General features: G+C 39.8%; 1 long non-coding RNA gene across 12 annotated transcripts; it reads left to right on the top strand.

The window, feature by feature from the left end:
• Positions 1-247: 247 nt before the first annotated feature.
• On the top strand, positions 248-8,672 carry LOC113291294. Of its 12 annotated transcripts, none has more exons than XR_003331629.1 (13): positions 248-1,502; positions 1,653-1,754; positions 1,889-1,910; positions 2,034-2,083; positions 3,412-3,491; positions 3,605-3,646; positions 4,451-4,542; positions 4,833-4,921; positions 5,041-5,151; positions 5,486-5,603; positions 5,709-5,790; positions 7,538-7,714; positions 7,901-8,672. It is a non-coding gene; the product is annotated as an uncharacterized LOC113291294 (long non-coding RNA). The 12 variants fall into 12 exon arrangements; XR_003331625.1 differs by adding an exon at positions 7,259-7,343 and having other exon boundaries at positions 248-1,754; XR_003331632.1 differs by having other exon boundaries at positions 248-1,754; positions 4,870-4,921.
• Positions 8,673-22,220: the final 13,548 nt, after the last annotated feature.

The raw sequence follows: 22,220 nt of genomic DNA, 5'->3' as shown, positions 1-22,220 counted from the left end.
TAACAGGAGTTCATTTTGAAGAATGAACTGCTACAAAAAAATAAGTAGAAATTAACCCGAAAAGGTACTTTTATCCATTTAATATTTTTAAATAATTATGGACCAAATAGTAAAGTCGTTTGACCAATAGACTAAACTGACATGGGACCACCTAAAAAATGACCAACTGATTATTTTCCCCATTAGATATGTACCGTATATTCTTATGTTTTACTATGTTAGTAGTTTATTTTAGCTTTGGAGGTTATAATGTTTAATAGTGATTCGTGAATCAAGGATTTAAGTGGAATACGAGAAGTTTTTTTTCCTCCAAAGCAGATCGAAAACCAAATCATCTCCCGAACAAGATATTATGATATCTCTAACACCTGCGGAAGAATTATGGACTGCATTTTCTTTTATTATCTACAGTTTTTAATTTGAGATTGATTATCTAGGGTTTTTTATTTGGGATTTTAGAGCAGTGTAGTTAAATTAAATGAATGTTAAAATTATTGATCGCAGGAATATGGATTATTCTTCGCACACATCTTTCGATCCTGATTTCTTTGCAGTTAGTTCGGTTGATGGTGGAATTAAGGTAAGTAAAAATTCATCAAGGTTGAACGTCACACTTGGTGAGGACGTTTATTTGGATGGCGAGGACTTTCGTTTAGATGTATATTTAGATGTATGAATGGTTTTTTCACGATTAGGATACTATTAAAGTCAGGTCAGGCATAATTTGGATATATTGCATATATTTTATTTTCTGATTTCAGGTGTTGTAAGCAATCTTTTTAATCTTTCAGGTATAATATACAACTCCATATTTTCTTAGTTTAATCTGATCAGTTAGTTTATACTCAAAGCTTACTGGATTTGTTTTTAAATAACTGGAAGTTGTTGTATGGTTTTCTAAAGCCAATAGATATAGACACTCTCGGTAGAGCAGACCCATTAGCTATGATGAACAGCAGAATAGGAAGATTAGCAATTTATCTTGCTAGGTAGCACGTTGATTGGCATGTTGATTCAGGTTTGTGGAAGAAAAATGCTGAAGAGCTTTACAAATGAGGCTGATAAACTCCTCAGGTTAATTGTAGAGCTTATGCGATACTTGCTAAAGCAGCTTTTTTAGAATCTTGCTTGCTTTTATTTTTCGGTCAAAAGTCTAACTATAGTTTCATCATTTAGAATCTGAATTACCTATTTATAAGAATCTTTGTTTGTCAAATATGTTGATATGATATATTTAAAATACATAAAATGCAGTACCAGTTATGCTGACATGATCTTTTCCTGTTTCTCTATATCTTTTTCATCTTAGTGTTTTTTGTTCAAAAATTAAGATAAATTGAATAAGATTGAGGTGATCTACAGCCATGTTGGTTTCTATCCGGGAATTTATGTTTTTTAGGGAATTTTCCAGTGGGAAATATTGATTTGAATTTTGAGTGTAACATACTTTTTTTGTAAAACATGGATAATCACGGGATCTTAATTTTGAAGGCGAACAATAGGTATTGTATTTTTGTTGCTAAAATTATTTTGTATCAACATTTTTCTTTGATAAAATCGTTGGATCATTTCCTTTCTTTGTTTTATGGTAGTTTTGAAACTTGACGGTTCATTTGCATTTTTATCTGACATTCAAAATTGTCTTTGTTTAGATAATTTTACAATAGGTATATATTGCAGTTTCTGCGTAAAACTATTTTCGATACCCGAAGGTTTTTGCTGCATTTGCAAGGACTCACACCGCAAAATCTCAGGTACATTTTGGAACCATATGAACAAAATTCTATTCCTGAATTTTTCGAAGGGATAATTGTCACTTAGGGTTTTGTATTGTTAAATAAATTTGTTGAATAAATTTTCAATCTTTTGTTTTTGCTGCGTTTGCAAGGACTCACACCGCAGAACCTAAGGTACATTTTGGAACCATATGAACAAAATTCTATTCCTGAATTTTTCATAGGGATAATTGTCACTTAGGGGTTTGTATTGTTAAATAAATTTGTTGAATAAATTTTCAATCTTTCATTATGCAGTAAAGGTGCAGGTGGTGGTCATGCTCGAGGTTTCACATTTCATAGAAAAGGTATTGTCACCTTAAGGTTTCTTATTTGAGTCATTCTTATTTTGTTGCCAAATACATCAACAATTTAATCGTTCTTATGTCAATTTTGTTCTTGGAGTGCATGTAAATATACATGGGTCATAACCTATAGAAACTCTTAAATTTTTTAGAAACATCAGATTTCTTTTTGTGCATTAGCCATGCAGTAAAACTAACAATTGTGACTTCCACAACATGTTCATTTAGTTTTCTTTTCATTTGGTATTTTCCTCCATATTCTGCTTACACGACTGAGGTATAATAGCAATTGGAGTCATGAAATTTTTTTGAGAGTAAAAGGAAACTTGTGCAAACAAATAAATGATATTGATATTAGATTACTCCGTCATTAGTTTTGTTGTTGTTCTGCTGCTGGTTGCCGAGCTGTTTAAACACCAAACTCCTCTCATCTATAGTCCGTATAGTGTATATCTGCCTTGGAAAATTGTGTAGAAAAAAAATGATATTAGTTCGACATGGTCATGTGGTGTTAATTTTGGAACTATATATGAGCAGCGACCATACTTAGAAGGGAGATATCTCGACAATGTTTATTCAGTCTGTAGAAATTTGTGATCTTTGTATAAAAAATTGACTTATCTGACATCACCAAGGGTATGTATGCTGATGGTGTTGCGTATTTAATGAAGTTGATTAAGTATGCCCAATGTTTTTATCTTAAACTATAGTTTTTATGCAACAACCTGAAATACCGGTATAAGAGGGTGAAATTACAGATGGAGTTGGTATTACAAGTTTATTTGTAGGAGAGGGTATTAAAAATATAGGGAGCGGAAGCACTGTTGACAAATATTGTGTCTTATGCATATTTGGCCTGATGAATTTCTGCTATTTCTTTCTTTTTCCCAATGGATTATCAGTTGGAATCATTTTTGGCCACAGTTGATAAGAAAATAATCAGAGAAACTGGTAAATATGTGGCCGAGCCAGATATTGGAGTTAGTTAACACACCCGAATTCTAGAGTATTAAATCGATTGTATATCAAGTTAGTAAGTGCAAAGAGATCGCACATTATTTATTTAAAGGTTTAGATTCTAAATATGAGACTAGTAGATCTCAATTTATTATAAAAATGTTCTCATCTTTAGCTTCCACTCCAGTTTTACTTACGACTGTTCTGCAGTCTTTAACTTTTGTTTATTTCTTTTTTGAAAGATTTTTGAGTGATCACTTGGAATTCTTATACTGCTCGTATAAGACTTTGTATTTCCTCTCCCGGTGATTCCTTCGATTTTGTGAGTTGTGCCTATATTATAACTAATTAATATACTCGAAATTGTTTTACAGTGTATTCGTACCTGACGGTGGATAAAGAAGTAACATAGTAGTGATAATACGTCTGTAACCTTAAACGGGAAATACTTGAGGTTGTTAATTTCCTAAGATTTATTTTTACCCGGAAGAAGTCCACTTTTTCCTTTATTTTTGCCTAAAACACTGATACGATGTATATAATTTGACTTCTGGCCGGTGTATAAAGGTGGTCATGCTGAGTAGGAGTAGGCTCCCCCATCTTAATGAGGTAAATGTATGGATCATATGTTTTTTCATCTGTAGTTGATGTATTTCGCCTTTAATATAGGTTGCCGTCTTTTGTTTTTCCAGCTGGGACTAATTATAGTTGGTCAACAACTCCTTTCTTCTTTTTTGAAATATACAAATAATCTTCTATCGAAGGTTATATGCTCATGGCAAACACATTAAGATGGAAATTGACACTTTTTTTTTGCTCGGTATTGCTCCGTAAATAGAATGTATATTGAGAAACAGGCTAATTACCAGCAGTCAGGCAGATGGAAACTGACACAGTAAAGGGGAAGGAACCACTCTTAACTGAACTATAAGTACTAATCCAACTAAAGTTATGTTAGCTTAATTTCAACAAGAGTTCCCAAAGGCACAAATTCTGGATTTTGTAGATTTTATATACCCCCAAAATAGTGGCACTGCGTGAAATCACTTATGAGAGCGCACTGGATAATGACTGAAATTCTTAATGGCACACATCAGTTCAGTTTTACCTGCACCTTTTTTTGTTTGGTCCATTTGTTGTAGTTTCCCTTACTATATTTGTATCACAGTAAGTACTATGTTCAATGTATTAATTATGTCAAAGACATTTTTGAATATTTCAGGTTCTAGAGTTGGTTCGTTCTTTCCCTAATGTTTTTGGAATAGAAAAATTGAACTGAGCTTTACACCAAAATTTTTGGTGCTTTTCTGTAAATATGAATATTCAACACTCAAAATCGATGTAAATGCTTTCCGGGGTTATAAATGCTTTTCGGGGTTATTCACATTCGTTGCTTTCGTGAATATTTATCAGGTGTAAGTTTTGCATCCTATACCTCGAGAAGATTGGCAGGTTATGAGTGATCCAGCAAGAGGCTTATGAAGGGAATGGGGAGTATTGTCTATGTACGTCAAAAGAATTGAAAATGAATTCTTTATGTCCAGCCTTTCACCTCCAGTTTATCTTGCTACCAAACATAGGCAATTGCAACTAATCTTCCTATTTTAGTATTTGCATTGAAAGTTAAAAATGTGGTTAAGTTTTCTTCATCTTTATGTATGTGATATCACTGCCCTACAAACAAAGTTGCTTATAACCATTTTGCTAGGCTATCTAGGTGCTGGGGTATATTCGTTGCTTATAACTATTCGAAGAACGCAGACTATTTATTCCATTCCTTGGGTTTCTTTGCCAGATTGGATCATGAAACTTTGGTCGGGTTTCTTTGCCAGATTGGATCATGAAACTTTGGTCGGGTTTAGTGTGTTGCTGGATCGATCAGAGGTTTGGATTTTCTCATTTTCTCTGTTCACATATTTGGTTACTTAAGACATCTCTTACATTGTCAAAACAAAAATGTGCAACTGTCTATTATTGTGATGCACTTGCTAATTCTCTCATAGGGACCTAGATGGTCGAAAAATCACTTTTTTATATTGAGCGAGGCAGCGAGCTATGCAATATATCAAGAACGCTGAATCAGTTTGTTCCTTAAGGTCCACTGCTAGAAGTAGGTATGACTAAATTTCAGTGGAAATGTTCGAATATGTTCAAATATAAGGGTTGGTTCACTATGCAATTACAGTTCTCTTGAAAAATGGAAAAATGAGGCAGCTAAATAGTGTTCATATGATGATTTCAGGGCGATTAATTTAGTCTCGCATCTGACCCTGTTGGTAGAGTGTTAGTTTCTTCTACGTAATCGTAATCAGTCAAGAAGGTGTATTAAAATGATATCGCATTAGGATATTTTCCTAGCTACGGGATACAACATGTCGTTCTATCTTACTCATTTTTATGTGACATTCTATCATCTATTTATTTTTTATGTTCCACATCTGGTACTAGGAGTTAACTGACATAAAGACATCAAATAGGAGGATGAGGTTTCGGAATAGCCATGTGGACACTTTTAGACTACCATGGATTAGATTATCAGAATGTGGAAATACATCCGCAGCATCAGGTTTTGTAATATCCAAGTGCACTTTATGAGAGAATCTACAGGGTTTCAAGCTCTTTTGAAATTTTCTGTTAGGATGTGTTACTTAATTTTTTAATTTATTGACAGGCATACTCTATGAATTGTTGGAAGGTTGGGCATAAAAAGAAGCATCATTTGGGTTGAGATTTTCAGTATCCTCAAAACTAAGGTGATTTTTTTCTCTTGCTAAATCTCATCTCATCTATATATATCAATTTTGTATATTGTGGAAATGCCTTACAAATTTAAGTGGTGCTATTATACTGGTCATTTTTGTTATTTGTTTGGGTATGGTGACGTATGTGTATGCTATTTTATTTGTATGATTCATTATAACTTTAGTACCCAACATAACTTTAATACCCAACAAGCTGGTTAGATTTACCGGCGATCATATTCTGTGTTTTCCACTTAACTATTTTTAAACAGTCAGTAGATTATTTCTTGCATATATAATTATATATATATAATTACTATGGATCTGACCACAGTTCCAAAATTGTTTGTGGCATGCCTTGAGGCACGGTGCTTCAGTCCCATTCTAAGACAAGTCTCTTAAACCACAAATTTGGGGCAATGGTCTCTTAAACCAGAATTTTGGCGGCAACGCGTCTGGTTTTATGTCATAAGGTTACGTGTTCGATTCACGTCCCGTCACGTTCTACAAATAATACTATTCATGACACCCAAAATGTCCTGCGGAAGGCTTTAAAATTATGGAAAATTCCGGTTTACAACTTTTACCAGAGCTAATGTTCCTTTCAAACCATATTGTATTGTTTTGGCAGTAACACGCTTTCAGGTCTCCGATCAATATAGATGTTCAGCTAGACACAACATTTTTTTCCCATGCTGTGTCTAGCTGAACATCTATATTGTCGCAACTTCTATTCTTTTCCCATGCTTCTTGAGGAACTTTCCTCCTCTTCTGGTGAGAGGTGTTGCAAGGCCTACTCAGAGATTAATGCATGGGGATTGGTATTTTTCACACCTCCCTATTTTTATGCTCCCGGGCACAAATGTCTTATATGTATTACAATTCATTTTTAAAATATGCATTTTCTCATAAACAAAAGGATATTATAACTTAACCATGTTTACCATGATCATAGAGTGGACTGTCGTGACACAGACTGTTATAAAACCATAGGAAAGGAGTATCTTAAACGAGACAAATAGAAAAGAGATATGAGGAATGCCAGTTCTAGAAAAGACCATGATATGGACAACATGGATCTTGAAAATAATAGAGACATTAACTACATGGAGCGACCTAAAAAACAAAAATCTACGGATTAAAGACTTTAAAATTCATAAATTCCGGGTATAGATTGAAAATAGTTGATGTTTAGGTTTTCATGTATCGTCGATTGGCAGAATTTAATGTAAGAAGGTAAGCTTTTTATGCCTCATAAAATGATTTAACGCCAAAAATTTTGAACAAGGGTATGACTGAGTTTTAGTTTATTTTCTCCGTCCAGATTTTGAACCGAGGTTTAAGTCATTTCTAGGTACTGCATGAAAATATGTTGTCTGGAACTATTCCTTTAGGCCTTCTCCTAAATCAAAATTTGGTTTGTAGGTTTATCATTTCTTATGTATGTATTAAGTACTTTCTATGGCGTATAATTATTCAGCTGAAGTTTTCGGATGCATTAGAAGGTCAGCTGAAGTTTTCGGATGCATTAGAAGGTCAGCTGAAGTTTTCGGATGCATTAGAAGGTTTTTGTTTAGCGGGCTGCAGACATACAGTATACCATTGGTAGCCTTGCATTAAGACCTAGATCTTCGAAGAAATCTTAGAATTGGGCATATTTGATCTAGCATTGGTCCAAATAGTAGGGCCATAAGTTTTTTTTTTTTTTAAGATGATTTTAGGCTTAATAGTATTAACTCATAAGCTTATTGACGCATAGCTACTCTGGAAACCCTGATCTTGACGAAGAAGGAAGTAAAGGGCACCTCTAGAGCGAGCATTATTGTTGGTGTATCAGTTGGACTGCTACTTTTTATAGTGTCAACTGAGCAAAAAAAAAATCTCTTGCACTTTCCTTGGTTTCTTACTCCGTGGGGAAAGGAAAAAGCACACCCAGGTAGGTCTAAAGTTAAACCTTCCTTGAGAATTCTTTGACAGCATATTCCTGAAATATATTTCTATTTAAGTGGTTTTAACCTGTTTCATTGTGAGTAATCCCGATACACAAATTTAGTTATATTTACCAGGTATGCGACCTATTACACCAACGTAACATAATTTAAACAGTATAATTTACATGTAGGTGTACGACGCAAAGGGCATCAATATATTTGTATCAAGGCCTGTTGATGATAGAGGACGTCAACATACATCCATCCATTTTCACATATATATGTGGCACTTTGGCAGTCAATATATGTTTTGGGATTCAAAAATAAGGATTCAAAAATAAAATTGTGAAAATTTTGGTAATTATGTCCATTGCTACAGACTATATCCACAAAAGTACTCCACGTACTCAGTTCGATGTACTCATGGCTCAGGTGACCATCCAAGGATCACAATAAGCAATTACTGCCTGACAAGTACACATGATATCGGATAAGCAGATGATTCTATGACTTTGCTTCCCAGGTACACACATGTTGATGTGTTTTCTACATTTGCTTTCTGGCATTTCATTATTATTTGCAGGCTTATTATCTGCATGTTAAATGAGCCCATTGTGTGTAATGTGGTGATATATACCTGTGTATAGAAGCATTTGAGCATGGACATTAGAAATTACTATGAAAAGAGTAGATACTAAATGAGGAATTGGGGAAGAAATAGATACCTTTAGCACAAGATACCTTATGAACATGGTATCCATCTGACTTTGTAGATGAAGGGAGCCCAATTCGTTTTGTTTTCTTTTGTGGTAATCTCTTCTCTTTTTTGCTTTTATGTTTTCTGTTTTTTCTTTTTAGTCAAAGGCAATGTAGATGTTAAGATGTTTGTAAAGAGAAGGAAAGAAAGTTTCCTGCTAAAGAATCTAATGTTGGTTTATGCTTAAGTTTAGCGTATTGTTGGTTTGTTGCTACCTGTGTATCTTTGTTGCCTAGATTTCGTGTTCCAGATGCTGCTATCATTGAAAAAGCGGGGGTCTAACAACACCACCCAATATTTCGCTTAGCAATCTGTATGGACTAACTCTGAAATACTTTGCTAGAGAATCAACTAGACAGTCAGTCTCAATCTAGATAAAAGTATTTCAAGGAGTTAATATCTCTCTTTTGATTTGATTTTTACTCAAGCTAAAAACAATAGCGAGTATTTATCAAATACAAGGAATAACTTGGACGGTACCAAAGACCAATGTCCAAGGATCAATCAATATCAATCAACAACCAAAGGTTGAATTTCTAATTGATGATCACGAACGCACAACCTGTATTATTTCAATTATATAAAATATAATGCGGAAAAGAAATAACACAGACACCAGAAATTTTGTTAACGAGGAAACCGCAAATGCAGAAAAATTCCGGGACCTAGTCCAGATTGAATACACACTGTATTAAGCCACTACAGACACTAGCTTACTCCAAGCTAACTTCGGACTGGACTATAGTTGAACCCCAATCAGTCTCCCACCGATCCAAGGTGCAGTTGTACTCCTACGCCTCTGATCCCAGCTAGATACTAAACTCTCATTTCAATCATCTGTGTAACAACTTTGTAACCAGATGTGTAAAACTCTTCATATAAATAACACTCTCATCTTCACGAGTTTAATGTGGAAGATATTCTACTAATACCTTGTCCCAACTCCTCTATTTTTCTTCTTTCTCAAATTCATCTGACGCGGAGATGAATTGAATGTGTCTTGAGAGAGTCGATCCCAATTAGGTTTTAGATGTGACGGCTATTTGCACCCACCTTGTATGGGGCCACCCAATGATATCCCTTTAACTTTAAATCCAAATATAGTTTCCCCTTAACCTTGACTGGGCTCCGGATAGTGTTTGCTGGTGAATGGCCATCTTACCCTTCTAGTTCAGTTTTGGATGATTTCTTCTTCTTTTTCTCTGCATGACTTCAAAGTACCTAATAACTCAAAAACATACGAAAAACGCATAATTTACAAGAAAAATAGCAAATAAAGCATAAACAATAGATAATAAATAGGGTGTATTCTATACCTTTCAATACCCTTAAACAAAGTCTTCAATCATTAATTACTATTAGTTCATTTAAAAACAAACGTATAGTTCCAAGACAAAATGTTAGGGTATTAGTGGTAGTTTTGTGGAAAAATACGACAACTTTCAAGTATTGTGGAACAAAAAAATAACCCTAAAACATTATCTAAAATGGAATGGAGGGAGTATATGGTAGTAGAACAAGTTATTGTGGAATCACAAAGAATGAGACAAAGAGCTTTGTGATTACTTTCTATCTTAACTATCGGAGATAAATCTCGAGAAAATCTTAGAGAAGATAGTATTCAATACGATAGAACAAGTAAGCTCGGAATACAGAGAAAATAGTTGGATCTGGCTTCAGAATCCCAATGAAGTCTTTAAGTCGTTATCCTATAATGGTTTTTGGAAAAACCTAGGTTAAAGGAGAATCGACTCTAGTCGCAACTAGTATCACACATGAGGTGTGGGGATTAGGTTTCCCAGTTGCTAGAGTTCTCCCTTATATAGTCTTCAAATCAGGGTTTGATAACTTTGAAACAAAGAAATCAATATTCACCGTTGGATGAAATCCTGATTTAAGATTCAAGTTAAGTTTGCTTAAGGCCGAAACAATATCTCTCCACCGTTAGATGGTCTTAGCTTGTTACACACAAATGAAATATACCTTCATTTGGGTAACCGTACCTAAACGTGTATATTGAGTTGTGATAAGCACACTAGTGCTAAATTTTACACCCATATTTATATCATTTATGACTCAATATTTTGGCTAACAACACTGTTTTAGTCCTTTTACAGAAAGTACAAGCAATTCTGATTATCGGGAGCATAAACAACTAAAACATTGGCGTTTACGACAAAAATGACAAAATGTAGTTGACCTGGTATTTTCTATATATCAGCAGTACATAAGCCAGCTCGTCACGACCTGATTTAATTGGAATAAAGAAATGTGTTTGGTTGCCAAAACATGTGAGCTGCACAAGGTGTTGAAGGAGTGGGACGTGTCCAAATGATTACCACATCTGCCTTTGTTTTTCAGACTCGGAGCTGGTGAGACAAGTGGTGGAGTTTATGTCCTCCTCCTCATATTCAAAGTACGAATCATATTCAAAGTACGAATCTTTTAATGGCTGGAATCAGCGCATGCAGCGGACTTACGAGATTTGCAGAGATGCATTGAAAATGAAAACGAAGTGGATGATTCAATTGCACGTAATGGTGACTCTCTCAAATTTCTTACAACAGCAAAGTCGTGGATGGTGATTGAGTTGATTTGCCGGTCAGGAAATGGTGTTGCTGCCATGGTTTACATGGGGAGAAGGCGCTGCAAGGCATGAGAAGAAATGGACAGTGAATACTCAATGAGATTTGTTCTCGGTGCTACAAGAAGAATACCCAATTTTACGAGTTTAAGAAGCTCATGTTGAAAGAGTCTTCGGAGTTGATGAAGATGGCAGCAAAAGCGTGGATCGATACTGGTGGTGATCGACTGCAACTGGACGAAGAATGGGAAGAAACTAAGAAGCTGTTGCTGCCGGTGTAGAAATTTAGAAGACCGGACTGAATACGGTCGAGATGACTTCGTGTTGGACTGTGTTTAGTCTCTTGGGTTTGCTGGGGAACTTGGGTTCTCGTTGGTGTTGAAATTACAGGTCGAATGAGCTATAAGAGGAACCTCATAAAACCAGCTGAAGTACACCGGAGGACATACTGAAACTGCACTTCAAGTATTCGTGAAAAGGCCTGAAATCATATATGGATCGTGTGTTGCTTGATAGTGTTTGGGGCATATTTGGCAGTTGTGTAGAAGCTTGGTTGTTGTTGTTTCCGAGATGGAGAAGAATTGAGCTCGAGTTGATGGCTGGTAGTGATTGAGACGCATAAATGGAGTTCAGGGGTTTGTTTGCTACACTTGGTGGCTGGAAATTCTATCGAGATGACAACAAGAAGAAGAGTTACTGTCGTGGTTTGTGGGGATGCATTAGATGGACTGTAAGCTCGTGTAGATGGTCATGGCTGTAACGATGGGTTTATGGATGGATTTCGTCAGTAGTGGGGGCTGGTATGAATTATGAGCTCTTGGTTCCGTGCAAGCCAGTGAGTTGTTGTGTTCAAGTTCAGGCAGTCGAATGGCAACAACGTCTATGGAGTTCTTCCTTTTGGTGCTGGCAGACGACGGTACTGTAGATGGGTATTCTCCAATGGAGAATGGATGAGTCGAAGTAACTGTTGGAAGTAGAATGGAAGTTGTCGTTGGCCGAGAGTCAGATGGGTTAAGTCGAAATCAGGAAGGAATATAATGGGTGTTTCAGTTTGAGTTTGTATGATGCTTGAATTCTCATTTAGTCCGTTGCTCACGTTAGAATGGATTATGTTCGATGGTTGTTAAATTGGATGCAAGTGGTTACTGGTGGTAATCTGTGTTAGAACATTGCTCGGTCGAACTCGCATGCGTTGCTATCTCAAGCATGTTTGTCAATGTTAGTGATCAAAACTATAAGTCTTGATTTCTAGTCTACCATAGCTAAGTCTCGGACTAGGATAGAAAGTGTGGTTGAGCTCAAGAACTCCATGGCAATCATCACACAAGACGAAGGACTACTCAAGGAACTGGTGGATCTTCATCGACTAAAAGGTATGTGAAGACTTGAACTTATCTATCACTCAAAAGTCTATCTACTCTATCTCTTATTTTGAGACAAAAGTCGTTTTGCTATATAGAGTTTGATTATACACATTTGCTATTTCGAGCCGAGTTTATCTCGCCTATCTATTTATCGAAATATATGTTGGTAAGCTTTCGCTTTGGCCAAGTTCATCTTTACCTAGTGACGAAAGTCATGTTATGTTTCAATCACTTTGAAAATTGCTTTGACGAAAAATGGTTTGTGAATAACAACTAAATAAAGTCCTCTAAGAATGTTTTAATGATTGAAATGAGAGTTTAGATTATATAACCAATGTTGGATATAAGTATTGTGTGGAAACACATATATGTATAAGTCCTTTTTCCTTGAACTGAAGTTTGCGAACTTTGTTGATCAAGAGAACCGGAACAAGAGCCGTGCACTCAGTCCGCGAATCCGATCCGCGAACTGGCGGAAATTCTCGACCCGAGAAAATCTGCTGGAGTTTGGGAACTCCTTGTGGGAACTTAAGTCCGCGAACTAAGTCTGCGAACTTAGGTTGGTTATATCTAAAGAATATTGTTTGTGAACTTATTTATATTAACTAAGGAATGCTAAGTGTAAACCGTGGCTATAGAGTTCATGAATCGATTCGAGTGAATCAAATAGTTTTTGCTTCGATTGTGTCTTATGTAGTTACATAAGATTTCCTTGCAATTGAACAACTCTCTAACTAGTTCATTTGAGTCATTTGAACTAGTTATGGTGAAGAAGAATATGGTTGATATGAAAGTGCTCATATGGATAACCATTTGGTTAACTATTGTTGAACCAAAAAATGTACATGTTTGGTTACGGTTACACAAACCTAAAATCGTGCATTTCATTTGTGTGTAACAAGCTAAGTTTTCGATCCAACGGTTGAAAGATATTAGCTTGAATCTAATTAGGTTTTCATCTAACGGTGGATATTGAATGCTTTGTTAGCAAGCTAACAATGATTGCAAACCCTGATTTGAAAGACTATATAAGGGAGAACTCTAGCAACTGGGAAACCTAATCCCCACACCTTCAGTGTGATACTAGTTGTATTAGTTAGAGTCGATTCTCCTTTAACCTTAGGTTTCTTCTTGAAAACAAGGTTAACGACTTAAAGACTTTATTGCGATTGTGAAGCCAGACCGATACTACTTTCTCGTAGTTGTGTGATCTGATCTTGCTGATTCTACCGTTTTGAGTACAATCGTAACGATTGGCTTGAGATTTATATCTCCGATAGGCAAGATAGAAAAGTAGTCACAAACATCTTCGTCTCATCGTTTGTGATTCCACAATATCTTCTTTCGCCGCGTCGATTAAGATTATTGTGAGGTGATTGATAATACTAGGCTGTTCTTCGAGAATATAAGTCCGGGTTATCAATTGATTCTTGTTCACCTTGATTTATCAAAAGACGGAACAAAATTTGTAGGTATTTCTGTGGGAGACAAATTTATCTATTCCTGTAGACTTTTCTGTGTGATACAAATTTGTTTATTAAAGTGTTTGACTTTGGGTCGTAGCAACTCTTAGTTGTGGGTGAGATCAGCTAAGGGAATCAAGTGCGTAGTATCCTGCTGGGATCAGAGACGTAAGGATCGCAACTGTACCTTGAATCAGTGTGAGATTGATTGGGGTTCAACTACAGTCCAGACCGAAGTTAGTTTGTAGTAGTATAGTGTCTGTAGCGGCTTAATACAGTGTGGTGTTCAATCTGGACTAGGTCCCGGGGTTTTTCTGCATTTGAAGTTTCCTCGTTAACAAAATTCCGGTGTCTGTGTTATTTCTATTCCGTATTATATTTTGTTATATAATTGAAATATCTCAGGTTGTGCGTTTGAATCAATCTAATGGAAATCCGACCTTTGGTTGTTGATTGAAATTGATTGATCCTTGAAGATTGGTCTTTGGTACCATTCAAGTGATTTCTCTTGTATTCAATTAGACTCGCAGATTTCTATTTACTTGAGAAAGAATTGAATCAAGAAAGAGAGATATAAATATTTGATTTACTTGTTGATACATGAAAAAATACCCCCTTAACGAGTTGGGGGTGCCCTTAAGAATAAAAGTAAGATTGGGTTGCGATATAGGGACTTGGGGACTAAGCCCAAGTCCAAGTAGGAAATACCCATGATGATGGGAGGACAAGGGAGGAATTAATGAAGAAGGGAAAGATCATGTTAAAGAATGGCATTAAGGGTAATTAAGAGGTGTTAGGACATGTGTCATGATGTAGTAGAAAGAGAGGCTTTTAGGAAAGCCTATAAAAGAAAGGACAAGGTACAATGGAAAGGCAACTCTCTCTCTTACCACATTTGGAAGTGTAAGGTCATTTGGTGTAAGCTAGGACGGGTAGGACCAGAATTAAATTTACCCCTCAACATTTGTCGACCACATCCGGAGGCTCGTGCCTAGCCCACCATAAACACCAGGGGACACTAATTCAGGCGCGGGAAGAAACCAAGCGGTTGATCGACCCCTTTACCTGGATGAGGTGACAATAAAAGATGATGATAGCGAGGAAGAAACACCAATTTTAGGCGTTATTAAGCAATTGGCAAGCCACGAACCCCAAAGGAAAGTAGCAACACAGGGAAAGAACAAGCAGGAGGCTCATCTAGCGGGATCCGCGTCATCGACCTTACAAAATATGCAAGAAGAATCGATTGAGCGCTCACGAAGAAGACAAGAGCTTGAAGACTGGATAGCACAGGTGGTAATAGCAGGCCAAAGTACCCCCGAGGAGGCAACACAAGGAGAACATAAAAGTGACAAAACAACAACACAAAAGGAGATCGTCGAATACCTAGAGCAGAACTATTACGTGATAAAACAAGACAACCTTTGCCGCGTACACAACCCATACCCAGCACACATTCGGGAATATGCGTACCCCGAAGACTATGTCTCCCTAAAGTTCAAGGCATACTAGGGTCAAGGAAACGCGCGAGAACATCTCAGCCGATTTCTATCAGCAATGAACGACAGAGCGACAGACGGAAAGCTGTATTTAAAAGAATTTCCTAAATCACTCACCGACACGGCGTTCACTTGGTACGACAACCTGAAAGAAGAAAATGTGGACTCCTGGCAGACCTTGTCCACGCTCTTTATTGGAAAGTTTTACTCAGCCAAAAGGAAGATAACGACAACAGACCTGAGCAGGAGCGGACAACGAACAAGCGAAGAAGTAGGAAAATATATCTTGCTTTTCCGGCACCTAACGCTGGAATGCCATGAAGATATCAATGAAGAAGCGCTTGTCGAAATCTGCGTACGAGGGATGGTTCCAGCCTTCAAGAGGGGTCTAATTAATTTCAGATTCCAGACTTTCGTTGAACTAGAAGAAGCATCTGAGAGGATCGCCGACTGCGTGGAAGAAATACCTACAGATTCTGCTTGCGCACCACGGTAGGCATGGTGTCAGGAATGCCGCGCAACGTGAAGCCCAATACTGACGAGGGGAGGAACCGATCTTACGCCAACGACAGAGATCAAGGGAGGAGCGGAGGACACAGACGTGATTATAAAACGCCACCCCCTCTTCCCTGTGATAGGAAACGAGCGATCAGCTTGCTTAATCATTGGGTCGCTGAGGGAGAAATTCAGCTACCCCCAACCACAGTAGATGTCAACAAAATGGATAAAAACTCATCCAAATACTACTATTACCACCGAAGAATGGGACACCCGACAGAGGAATGTTTTGTCATTCGAAGCATATTCGAGCGCAAGCGAGCAGCAGGAGAACTCGAGACAGCAAAACAAACGATTGAGCATGACCCATTCCCTTGCCACTAACTTGAAAAAGAAAGAGAGGAAGAACGCGGAACATGACTCCGCAAAACTGTAAAACGCTATCCTTTTTGGTAAGAATAGAACTTTCTCATGATCCAACAAACAGATACCTCAAAAGGTTTCAGGGAGGCCAAAGGCGCCTGATTGACTAACAAATTCACAAAAGGTCTCAGGGCAGCCAAAAGGCGCCTGATTGACTGACAAAAGGTCTCAGGACAGCCAAAGGCGCCTGATCGACTGACATTCACAAAAGGTCTCAGGGCAGCCAAGGGCGCTTGATCGACTGACAAATTCACAAAAGGTCTCAAGGAAGCCAAAGGCGCCTGATCGACTGACAAATTCGCCAAAGGCGCCTGATTGACTGACAAATTCACAAAAGGTCTCAGGGCAGCCAAAGGTGCCTGATCGACTGACAAAAGGTCTCAAGACAGCCAAAGGCGCCTCATCGACTGGCAAAAGGTCTCACGGCAGCCAAAGGCGCCTGATTGACAAAAGGTCTCAGGGCAGCAAAAGGCGCCTGATCGACTGACAAATTCACAAAAGGTTTCAGGGCATCCAAAGGCGCCTGATTGACTGACAAATTCACAAAAGGTCTCAGGGCAGCCAAAGGTTCCTGATCGACTGACAAAAGGTCTCAAGACAGCCAAAGGCGCCTCATCGACTGGCAAAAGGTCTCACGGCAGCCAAAGGCGCCTGATTGACTGACAAAAGGTCTCAGGGCAGCCGAAGACGCCTGATCGACTGAAAAATTCATAAAGGTCTCAGAGCAGCCAAAGGCGCCTGATTGACCGTCAAATTTCACAAAGGTCTCAAAGCATCCAAAGGCGCCTGATCAACCGGCAAATTTACAGGTCTCAGGACGGCAAAAAGGAGGGGGTAGTAGGCGCGTTTAACAAACTCCCGCCCCACCCAAAACCCCTCTGAAAGAATAAATAAAAGGGGGAGTAGGCGCGTTTAACAAACGCCCGCCCTACCCAAAACCCCTTTGAAAGAACAAAACGTGTGGGGGGGGGGGGGGGGGGGGGGGAATAGGCGCGTTTAACAAACGCCCCCCACCCTGAGCCCCTCTGAAGGAATAACAACGGCGGGAGTAGGCGCATTTAACAAACGCCCGCCCCTCTGAAGGCGCGTTTTAAAAAAAAATGGCGACCCTTTGCTACCCATCAATCCTTTACTACAAACAAACATAACAAAACCCTCAAACTAAAAAAGGCGATTCTACTTGTTCCCCTACATGCATATTCACGAATATAAAATAGTTAACAGAATACCAACAGCAAGAGAAATTAATATAAACACCAACAGAATATCCCATAATGAAATACCAACAAAAGAAATTAATTCGAACACCAATATCCCACAATAAACATCAAGTCTAACAAAGAACAAGTTCAACAAAGAGAAATAAAAGAATAAGTAACATAAGAGCGCTGCAAGCAAATTAAAGCTTCTCCAACTACCGCCGTTTCTCCTCGAGCTCAAAACAGACTTTCGCTTCGGCGGTCTCGGCTCGCAAAACCGTCGATAAGCGGCAGGTTCAACACCGTCTTCTTTCTAGAAGTCGCCTCAGAGCACCTCTGCAACCTCTCCTCCAACTGAGAAATTTGATTAGTAAGGCGACCGCGAGGATCATTGCAACTCTTCACCTTCACCAACAATTCATTTAACCATGCTATGGGAAACTGAACATTGAGCGCAGATTGCACGGAAGCTTCCCAGCTACGGAGCTTCGCCTCATCGACAGGATCGTCTCCTACGCGCGTAAGATGGTCTGCGATCTCCAGAAGATTCTGAGTCATGTAGCATAGGATAGGGATACCCAATAGACCCACCTTTGCCATATGACCGCCGCCACGCTCGACGATGTCCCTATAATTGGCAGCAAAAACGGTCGGGACCCAAAAGTCATGGACGAGGGTATGGGTAGAAGGATCCACCCCAGCTTCGGCGGCACTCACCACCAAAGGAAAACGAAACTGCGCGTCCTCAGGGTCTCCCGTCACAACGGGGGCGTTCAATGTGTTAGCAACGGGAGCATCAGCTTGTTTCTCTGGGGGAACAGACGAGATGCCGTTGTCCACTTTGCAATGCTTGAAAGATCCGTCGCCACCGGGAACGACGCGCCTAAAACCGTCCATATCGGGCTTTGCAGCCTCTTTCCGCTTCTTACCCATGTCCTAGCGTCGATAACAATACGTCAAAAACATAAACAAAACAACACATAATAATAATGGAAGAGAAGAGAAGGAAAACTTACCTCGGGAATTGACGAGCCTAGCGGAGTATCGGTAACCTTAGGACGAGACGCAGAGGAACTAGAACAGGACTCAGAGTCACTAGTGGAACATGACAAGTGAGAAATAACCACCATCGCGAAAGACCAACTTAGATTTATAAGAAAAAAAATAAGAGAGAGGAATAATAGAAAGAAATACACGTATTAAATAAGAAACTACCTACAGAATCATTGACATCTAACGCCACGTGGGATGAGGACCCACCAAAAACTGACTCGCTAGACCCAGAAGGACTCATTGATTGCAGAACGGAGCCGGGAAACACAGGAAGTTCACCCCTGTCACGAACGGTTTTAGCCATAAGAGGGTGAATCGACGACACATGAAGGCGCGGCGACACCCACCCAGCCCCTGAAGGAAGGTTAACCCCCAAATCTCTCAACTGGTCCACAAATGAAGGAGTTGGACTGCCGCTCGCATTCCTCGGGGGTTGCAACGTGCTCCTACGATGGCTTTGACGAGGCTGAAAAAGCGCAGTATTAGCGGAGGAACAAGGACGAGGAGCAAAAGACTGATTCGCCTCCCGCTTAGCCTTTTTCTTCAAACTGTTCTCCGTCCAATCACACTCAGGCATATTGAAGTATTCCTCAATCACGTAAGAAAGATCATTCCACCCTAGGCGATTGGAAGGAGGGTCTCCCTGGGGAAGTGATTTCCGTCGTCCATCTCAATCAAAATAAAGCGTGGAAACACAATGATGAATGACAGAAAAATTCAAGGCGAAAAAAATAGCGACTACCTGGGGAACTGAGGGACTAGCAGACGTCTTCACATTCAGCCGGGGAGGTTTTCGGTCGGAAAACGTCCCCTTCTTTGGTTTCGCAGGTTCATAACCCTCGGGCGGGGCCCAAGAAGTCACCACAGAATCCAAACGACCGTTGTTAGCGGGAACAAGGCGATGCTCAGCAGCCACAGCATCGTCAAGCTTGATCCTTCCCGGCGCATGGAGTTCCCGAAGATCTTGGGAGGTCAGATCATGAGGGGAGATGATTCGCGCAAAAGAAAGTTTAGAGCTCGACGCTTTAGAAAATTGTGATATTCGTGAGCCCTTTCAGTAACCGCTAGAGGTCGCGCGAAGATGGGCTGCTTGAACAAAAAATTTATCCCTCGATCGGACAAACGAGTCGGTCCTTTGAAGACGTAATGGTTGAAGCTAGCAACAATTTCCTCAGCGTCAGAACTGTCTGGAGGATGGAACCTATGAGGTACCCCTTGATCAAACCCTACTTGCCGAGCTGCGCGATCAGGATTGTACGCCATGGCGATAAACTTACCATCATAGAAACCTGGAAAATAACCGGGTAACACAGCCGTCGCTGAATCAAAATCTGCTCCAGATAGGGGCTTCGAAGAATCCAATTCTGTGTCGAAAGGAGCAATAAAATCGTAATACGCCGGACCTGAACGACCGTCTTGATAGGGGTATGGTTCAAAATCCTTGGCTACATCGAAATGCCTGCCTAAATCGCCCTTCGGTATCTTCCCCTTCAAGTTCCATAAAGCCATCCGTGGATAGCCATAAGCAACAGGGAGCTTCTTAACTGAACCGTCATCTTGTTTAACATCTTTTTCACGATGAATGGCGAGGTCATTCGGCTCTGGTGTGCACGGAGGAACATGTTCCCAGTACCAAGCCTGCAAGAAGGAAGCTGGGATGCAGGTCTCGATTTTATGGGATGAACCTACCGTATGGAGATCTCGACAAAACAGATCAAGATGGCGGTACAAGCCGCCTAAGAACATCGGCGCGAGCGGAAAAGAAAACCACGCGGGACAACAACACTGCCATCAGCACAAGCTCACCTTTGATGGTATCCTGGGGACTGTATTCGAACACATCATGACAAAACCAAAACAAGATGAAAGCGGCTAACTCCGCGCGGGGATTCTTCTCCTTACGTTTACAGGGGAGCACTTTCTTATCAACGATGTGGGGGGCCCAATACTTCAACCAAAGAGAGAGAAGCGCAACGATTAACCTTGATAACCCACTCAGAATCAGTTTCTGGTGGATCGGAAGAGCCATGAGCCGCCTCATACGCGCGAAAAGAGCTGGACAACAATCGATCACCGGATGAGCGTTTAGGAGGCGCCTTCTTCCCTTCTACCCATGCGGCTTTCCCTTTCTTGGCGGACGATGGTGTCTCCTTTTTATGAGCGGCCTCCTCGCCTTTAGCCTGTTCCGGGGGCACTTGGGTCTTCTGAACCAATTCACTACGAGAATCGTCTTTGCATTTCAGCAGATAAGTACACAATATCTTGTCTTCATCATTTAGCGCTCCGAAAACGGCTGCCTCCTCATATGAGTGACTACCAGGAAGAGGCAATCCCGTAAGGGCGACTACGTCCTCCAAAACGATGGTAGATTCTCCCCATGTTGTGAAAAGGGTATGAACAAGAGGGGCCCAACGACAGAAGAGACGCGTTATATCGCGGATGCACCTGTTTACCTCCCGCTTAAGGGACGAGTGAATAGCTTCCTCGATGCCGACCTTCTGAAGTGCAGCGACATGGTCAGGGTTGGAACGCATACGAGCAGCCCAATGTGGCCATACCAGATAGGTCTTAGACTTGGATCGAATATCGATAGGGGTAAGGTTGTAATCGTCGCGATGAATGGCCATCCGCGGAACAGTTTTGCACTTAAAAGTATCCATGCTCTCCGATTCAGGTTGTATGAGCCATCCAGGAGCAGCGGGGAAAGGCAATACTGGAGGATTTAAAAGGCGAGCAGCAAAAATATCTTCCATAGGGAAAATATGCTTACCTCCGCGGAACTCTCTTAAACTCAGCGCGCGCTTTAAAGCAGGACCACTCGTAAACTCGGCGATCGTATATAACCTACCATCCGCTGGGGCGGGAAAGACGTCCTCCTCAGGATGCTCTGCCTCTTCGGAGACTGCGCTACTATGTTGATCGGACTCATTGCTTTCGTCAGACGACGAGCCGCTAGAAGAACTTCTAGACATGGCGCGTGTATGGGTGTGTATAAAAGGAGGGAAGAAAAAATGTATTAAAGGAGAAATAAATTGACCGTTCTATATGTAGGGGGCTTCAAGGTCGAACGTGGCAGTTATGAATGGGAAGCAGTAACCGTCAGAAACTAAAAAAGAAGAGGAGTTTTTCACGATGGGAAGTCGAAACGTCGCCCACGATCATGGATTCAATGAGATAATATCTACTATGAAAACAAGGAGGCGCTCGAAAAAGATTCTTTGACTATTGGATTATCCGATAAATAATCCAATAGTCAGGGGACTAATTTTGATACATGAAAAAATACCCCCTTAACGAGTTGGGGATGCCCCTAAGAATAGAGGTGAGCTTGGGTTGCGATATGGGGACTTGGGGACTAAGCCCAAGTCCAAGTAGGAAATACCCATGAAGATGGGAGGACAAGGGAGGAATTAATGAAGAAGGGAAAGGTCATGTTAAACAATGACATTAAGGGTAATTAAGAGGTGTTAAGACATGTGTCATGATGTAGTAGAAAGATTCTAGAAAAGCCTATAAAAGAAAGGACAAGGTACAATGGAAAGACAACTCTCTCTCTTACCACATTTGGAAGTGTGAGTTCATTTGGTGTAAGCTATGATGGGTAGGACCAGAATTAAATTCACCCCTCAACAATACTTTTTATAGATTGAGTCTTATTTATTCTCTTAAAA

Source organism: Papaver somniferum, chromosome 1 (assembly GCF_003573695.1).
Source record: "Papaver somniferum cultivar HN1 chromosome 1, ASM357369v1, whole genome shotgun sequence".
Taxonomy (NCBI): domain Eukaryota; kingdom Viridiplantae; phylum Streptophyta; class Magnoliopsida; order Ranunculales; family Papaveraceae; genus Papaver; species Papaver somniferum.
The sequence above is the reverse complement of the archived record's forward strand: the minus strand, read 5'-3'. Positions and strand labels throughout refer to the sequence as shown.